Source organism: Protomyctophum parallelum (assembly GCF_964188405.1).
Source record: "Protomyctophum parallelum genome assembly, chromosome: 22".
In the NCBI taxonomy this organism is placed as follows: Eukaryota; Metazoa; Chordata; class Actinopteri; order Myctophiformes; family Myctophidae; genus Protomyctophum; species Protomyctophum parallelum.
Window position 1 is genome coordinate 31,683,942 of NC_139714.1, and position 7,810 is coordinate 31,691,751.

A 7,810-nucleotide genomic window follows, 5' to 3' on the forward strand; every position below is an offset into this window, starting at 1 on the left:
CAGTCTGCTGTCACTGAGGTGGATATGTTGATCTGACCCCCATGCCAAAGCACCAGCACTCGCCCAGCATGTCTGCTGTCACCCAGGCGGATGCGTGCACGCCCTAAAGGGCGAGGTCGCTTCTCGCCCTCAGGCGTCTTACTGGTTTTAGTCTATAGTTTTTATATTTGTTGATGAAATTGTCTTTATTTAGTTTTCGTCAGTGAAAAAGGGACGAGCATTCTTCAGCATAGTAACACTGATTTCAGAACTATACTGTAGTAGGATACTTTCAACACAGGCTCTACAAATGTATATCTTGGTAGCTTTGGAGACTGACAGCCAGGTTGTATGTATCTTATTCTTGAGTCTTTCTGATAATGGACTTATTGGACTACTGCGTGTGCTTACCGCTTGCAGTATTTCTGCATATCTTGCCCCTGCTGTACATCTGGAGTTTGGTATCCTACAGTGATTGCAACTGAACTGAGCAACATGTGCAGTATTGCATAATGTTTTGCATGATGTGGTTAAGCAGACATTTATTTACATACGGGGCCACAATCTGACGGCTACGGCTGTATAGTACAACCACTGTGTTTATGGTTTGTTTGTTTGCCCTACCGCACAGTTTCAGTGTAACACACACTGAAACTGCAACTTCAGTTTCATGATATTAACAAAGATGTTTGTGATTATTATTGCGACCGTAGGTCGGAGATGACTATGAAAACCTGCAAAACCCGTCCGTCAGACAGGTCACGCCTCCATATATGGTTGTCAGCCCATCACACCTCGTGACACGTCACAGCACCATATATGATTAATCTCCATATGGTCGAGGCTCCATATATGGCCGTCTCCATATATGAAGATCAAGACACTGACCTCATCAAACCCTGGATAGCCATACATGGAGAAGACTGGATCATCACCTAGATCTGCATATATGGAGCCGGCCAGAAACTCTACATCTGACCTCAAACCTCAAACCCTTAGATCTCCATATATGGAGCTGACCTGTTCTGACATTCCATATGTTGATCCTTCCCCATCCATCCTTACTCTTCGATTTCTCGCTTTTCTCTCAACAGGCCCTCATCAAACCCTGTACACTCAAGACACTGCCCCCGCTGCCACCCTTAACCCATTCTGACCTGAGATCAGATTCACACGAGGTTTCCGCCGGACACACACTGGTCTGATGAACCTATTCTGACCTGAGATCAGATTAAAAAAATGTCAGTCGCTCTTCGATTTTTCAAAAATAGCAGACCTACAAGCTCGTATCGCGCCACTCGGTGGCGCGATATGAGCTTGTAGTTCTGCTATTTTTAAATAGCTAAAGCATAACATGATGCTGACACCAAAATGGGTGCCCGGTCAGAATGGGTTAAATCTCCATATATGGAGCTGACCTGTTCTGACATTCCATTATGTTGATCTGACCTCATCAAACCCTGTACAGTGTACACTCCAAACACGTTCCATATATGGCCAGACCTCATCAAACCCTGTACACTCAAGACACGCACCATATATGGCCCTAAACCAAATGGGTGGTGGGGGTAGATCAGCTGAGTTGCGTGCAGAGAACATTATGTCAACACCAGGCCATATTGCACCTACATTCTAGTTTATTAGACAGACATACAGTATAATTATGAAACAGTAGATATACAGTATGACGCCCCTAGCAGATTAAACGAGGATAAGAACCGAATGAACAGGAAGAGAGCATGCATTTCATATCATTGTTTAGGCCACATACAATCAGTCTCTCTGATACAGTAGTGGCTGGTTGTCACATCATGGATATCAATATGTTTAGTAGATGAGTGTTTCGCCACTGAGTCAAGCAGTTAAGGTCACAAATCACGACAAGCAGCAAATAGCCTTACTAACTATAGTCAGTATAGTAAATTAGTAACTAACTTCTAGGATTGGTATATAAATCATAAAACAATACTGTAACCGTAGTTGTATGAATCGTAGTGGACGTTTGTAGAGACTACAGAAGATTGGGACGGGGACGGGACATAATTAATTAATAACCAATGCTTAACCCATTCTGAAAGGGCACCCATTTTGGTGTTAGCATCATGTTATGCTTTAGCTATTTAAAAATAGCAGATCTACAAGCTCATAGCGCGCCACCGAGTGGCGCGCTATGAGCTTGTAGGTCTGCTATTTTTGGAAAAATCGAACAACGACTGACATTTTTAGAATCTGATCTCAGGTCAGAATGGGTTCATCAGACCAGTGTGTGTCCAGCGGAAACCTCGTATGAATCTGATCTCAGGTCAGAATGGGTTAAAAGATCACACCTTATGGCCTTATCTTCAACACAGATTGCACTGTCATTGTCTCTGTTGTGTGTAGTTGTAGTAATGCGGTTGTTCACAAGGTGGGGCCTGCGGACCCCCAGGGGTCCTCAAGGGGGTTCAAGGGCGTTTAAACAATGAAACTATATTTCATACTTGGGCTATCCAAAAATAGCCGAGCTACGGACTCACACAACACACCAATTTACAATTTACAATTTAGGCATTTAGCAGACGCTCTTAATCCAGAGCGACTTACATTTAAGCAAGAACAAAAGCATGGGAATACATCACATAAAAGCATTTATCAATATCATGAAACATGCGTAAGCTAAGAAGGTAACAGTGGAATATCTATATGATGAAACTATACATACACTATACATAATAAACTATACATATTCACTACTATGCTATACATATGTACTATGGCGTGCTATGACTATATACAATACAATTATAGTGCTGTCTACATAACATGCTATAAGTCTGTGTCAAATGCTATCTAAGCCAACAGAAATGCTATCTAAGGGGTTAGGGTAAGTGCTATGGGCCATGATGGAGTCTGAAAAGGTGGGTTTTCAGGCTACGGCGGAAGATTGGGAGTGATGCTGCAGTTCTGACTGCAATGGGAAGTGCATTCCACAGTTTTGGAGCCAGAAGGGAGAAGAGTTTGGGACGTGTGGAGCGTTGGCCCGGCGTTTTTAGTGAGGGTACTTCCAGTTTCCCTGCGTTGGCTGATCTGAGTGCGCGGGAGGGTTTGTAGGGTTCAATCATACTTGTAAGATATGGGGGAGCCATACCTTTGGTTGCTACACCATAATGTGACGCGTCGTGAGCTTTGCAAATCTGACTATATTATCAAAATAATTTTGAAATCGTGAAAAATCACACCATTATTTTGTTATGGGGCCACTAGACTTTTCAGATGGGGGGTCAGAGGACGGGGGTCCATAGCTCCCATCCTATAAACATTAGAATATATACAGTACATCAATCTAGGACCGGGGGGTCCTTCATGTGGAAAAGGTTTGATAAACACTCCCTGGTATAGTGGATAACGAGACAGCTGCCCAGTGGCGTGCACAGGTAGACACTAGGGGGTGCTAGAGCACCAAAATGGGTTCCCGCCCCAAAATGTGCTGCACAAGGTGCCCTTTTTTTCACTTGAGCACCTGCCCCTCTAAATGTCTGTGCACGCCACTGCAGCTGCCTCTCCATAGACTAGAGCCAGCATTCACACAGTATGCTGTGTGGGCGAGAACTGAAATCTCCCCAGAGACTGCCTGCTGTGTTGCCTCTATATACCGTCTCACTTTCATCTCTCTAAAACACTGTTTCCCAAACAGTGGTTCGGGACCCATATGGGGGTCACGGGTCCATTTTTTTCCCCTTACATTTAGTTTTCAATTATTATTATTGTCTCCACCAGGCCGAAGGCATGTGGGGAGAGTATGTTTTGCACTCCGTCCGTCCGTTTGTGTGTCCGTCCGTCCGTCCGTGTGTCCGTTAGTAGCTAATCTCGGCCACCGTTAACCCGGTCGATGGCAAATTTTGCACACACACTCCCTGGATGCCAACGATGAATCTCTGCCCCAAACTTTCCAGAACGGCCTGTTATAGCGCCACCAGGAGGCCGCTTTGTGCAAAACAAGTTTTTGCACACTACACCTACAGATTTTGTCCAAACATCACGCAAATTGGTACACACACTCCCTGGATGCCAACGATGAACCTCTGCCCCAAACTTTCCAGAACGGCCTGTTATAGCGCCACCAGGAGGCCGCTTTGTGCAAAACAAGTTTTTGCACACTACACCTACAGATTTTGTCCAAACATCACGCAAATTGGTACACAGTCTCTCTAGAGCCATTCAACGAAACCGGTCTTTCAGATTTCTCAGACTCCATCCTGATTGGTTAAGATTGGCTTCCAAAGTTCACAGGAGTGCTCAGTTTCAAACAAAATGTTGCAAATCATGAACACATCGCGTGATTTCCGTGAAATTGTGCACCCACATTCCCACTAGGCCGAGGACAAAATGCCACATGAACAATTTCAACTCAGCCTCAAGGTGGCGCTATAACTGGCCGAAAAGTGTTTTTACCTCTAACTGCACGGATCTGTGGATAACCAGGTGGAGACCTGTGCCCAGAAGGGCACTTTTTCTAGTTTCATTTATTATTATCTATTTATTTTTGAAGTTTCACAAAATTCTAAATTCATCATACTCAAATAGTTAATTTGTGAAATTAGCAGATCTACAAGCTCACAACACGTTGCAATGCAACGTGTTGTGAGCTTGTAGATCGTCTATTTTGACTAGTTTGGGTCCCAACATCAAATTTCTCTTTTGGGTTTGGTAACCACTGCTCTAAAACACTTAAAACTAAGAAGAATAATCAAAGATTATGAGGATTATTATGTCTCTCTTCTAAATAGAAAAGGATTATTGTACTGCTGACTTAACCCATTCTGAACGGGCACCCATTTTGGTGTTGGCATCATATTATGCTTTAGCTATTGAAAAATAGCAGATCTACAAGCTCATATCGCGCCACCGAGTGGCGCGATACGAGCTTGTAGGTCTGCTATTTTTGAAAAATCGAAGAACAACTGACATTTTTTTTAATTTGATCTCAGGTCAGAATGGGTTAATAATGAAACTGTCAGGATGTAATAGACATTTTTTTAATCTGATCTCAGGTCAGAATGGGTTAATGCACTGTAAATGTGTACTGTAGATTTCATTTCCACCCACTACCCCTGGACCCCCTCCCCCATCTCTAGCTTCCAACTCTTCAGGAAAGAAAACCTTGAGAGTCGCTGACTCATACATCACGTATACTGAATTGCTGTTTTGGTTAAAACAAAGAAAGACACGTAAAACTAAACTAAACTGCAGTTTGTGGTGATTTTCATTTTGCTTCCCTGAACTAGAGGATTTACACGTTGTTTTACAACTGGGAAGGGAATGGATAAATGTTGTGTTGTGCCCCTGTGTTCTTTCAAGACTGAATGGTCATATAAGAATAGGACAATAAGTATAAGGCAAGGTAATTAAGTGTATTTGTAGCGCATTTCAACAACAAGGCAATTCAATGTGCTTTACACAAAGCATCAAGCAAAGAAAGAACATTATAAAAGAAAAGGGAAAATTCAGAAGTCTAACACGTATCTAAAAAGTGAGTTTTCATTTGCTGCTTTCTGTCGTTTTATATTTACTATCGTCCTACTAGGACCCCAGGAAATTACATCCGGCCACAAAAGTTCACAGGATCTACTGAATGTGAACGTAGAGGTACTAGGGGGGATTCCATACTGTGTGTCGTAGGGTCAATATGTCAGTTTGTCACATTCAATAGATCCTGTGATCTTTTGTGGACAGATATAATTTATTGGGTTCTAGTAGGACTATATATATAAAAATAAATCACCATATTTCTTTGTAAAAACAAAATTGTTGTTCGAATGCCCCCACCCCCTGTAAAAGAAAAAGCTGGCAAATCAGAAAACAGGAATATCTTAATGGACTTCCGGAAAAGCTACCGTTCCTACAGCACACGGCGTCTGTGCTGCTTTGATCCGGGCCTGCATTGCAGCGACGACGTCCAGTGGTGGAAAGTATCATTAAAATGTACTTAATCAGACCAGTGTGTGTCCAGTGGAAACCTCGTATGAATCTGATCTCAGGTCAGAATGGGTTAAGCATTATGTTATACTTCAGATCTACAAGATAGTGCTGCGTAGTATTGATACTTTTACTTAAGTAAAACATTTGAGTACTTTTTCCAGCACTGCCGAGGTCCCCCCACAAGAGACCTGGAGACCTATAGCTGACTGTGTGGTGTGCCTAGAAAGAGCTTACAGCATGCATTCCACCACAAGGTTGGGCGTTGGCCCGCGCCCGCCTTCTAATCTAGAGGCTCTCCTTGGGTCTATTCCAGCTACTGCTACCATGTCATTTCCTACCAGTGGTGGAAGAAGTACACACTCTTTTTGATTCAGTAACAGTATCAATACCGCAATGTAGAAATGTTTTGCTTTTCTTCTTGTGTTATTGCTCTTGTTTTAATTCAATTGTTTTACCTTGTTGTCCACTGTACAGCACTTTGTAACATGGTTTTGAAAGGTGCTTTATAAATAAAATGTTCTTATTTACTTACTTACTTACTTACTTACTTACTTACACACACACACACACACACACACACACACACACACACACACACACACACACACACACACACACACACACACACACACACACACACACACACACACACACACACACACACACACACACACACACACACACACACACACACACACACACACACACACACTCTCTCTCTCTCTCAAACCACTCCCTCCTAGATCAACAAACAGGTCAGTGGAGAGGCCATGCACAGGTTGGGTTTTGTACAGTAAGTGACACTCCCAGTCCCATCTCTTCTTTTTCACACTTCAAGCCAGCTCCATGTTCATTCAGAATAATTGATTGATTGAAAATGTAATTAACATAATTATTGTAGAATGGGTTCACCATAAGTATACAGGTCACTACAAAATCTGCTACGAGGATAAAACCAGAAAAAGCACTATAAGATTTGTTTACATCAGGGTCAACATTTCTATCCTGGCAGGCCAGACTAATATCACTGTGTAAAATGGTAAATGGTGCATTTATATAGCGCCTTTATCCAAGGCGCTTTACAGAGATTGTGCATTACATTCACCCATTCACACACACATTTATACACCGATGGCAGCGGAAACCATGCAAGGCACCAACTAGCACATCGGGAGCAATTAGGGGTTCAGTGTCTTGCTCAAGGACACTTCAACAGTAACTCTGGGGGAGCCCGGGTTCGAACTGGCAACCTTACGGTTACCATCCAGGCACTCTACCCCTGAGCCACCGCCGTAGTGCGTAGGTATTAGTCTGGAACTACCCTGTGGAAGATTTATTTCCAAGGGGCAAAAAAGGCTCACGTTGAATAGTGGGCTCTTATTGGGCACCCACAACTCAGGGGGGTGAGCAAAATGTAATTCAAACTGAGGAGTACCAGACCAATCTCCACAGGGATGTTTTTTCCAGATTCGTCAGTGGTGTCAATGGTGAGCCTGCCAGTGTGCGTGCCGTGCATGCACGCGTGCATGAGTGTGTGTGTGTGTGTGTGTGCGCCATGTGCGTGTATGTAATTTTAACCCCATGTTGTGGGGTGGAGTCCTCCCCACCCACACCCTGCTGCTGTGGGGTGCCCTGCAATTTAGCTGGCAACTTCTCTAGGGCAAAACTTAGTTTTACCTCTCTGTTTATACTGTACATATACAGTAGGTTATATATAGGCGTGTGTGTGTGTGTGTGTGTGTGTGTGTGTGTGTGTGTGTGTGTGTGTGTGTGTGTGTGTGTGTGTGTGTGTGTGTGTGTGTGTGTGTGTGTGTGTGTGTGTGTGTGTACTTTACTGAAATACATACTGTAAACTTGAGGATCTAAACTACCC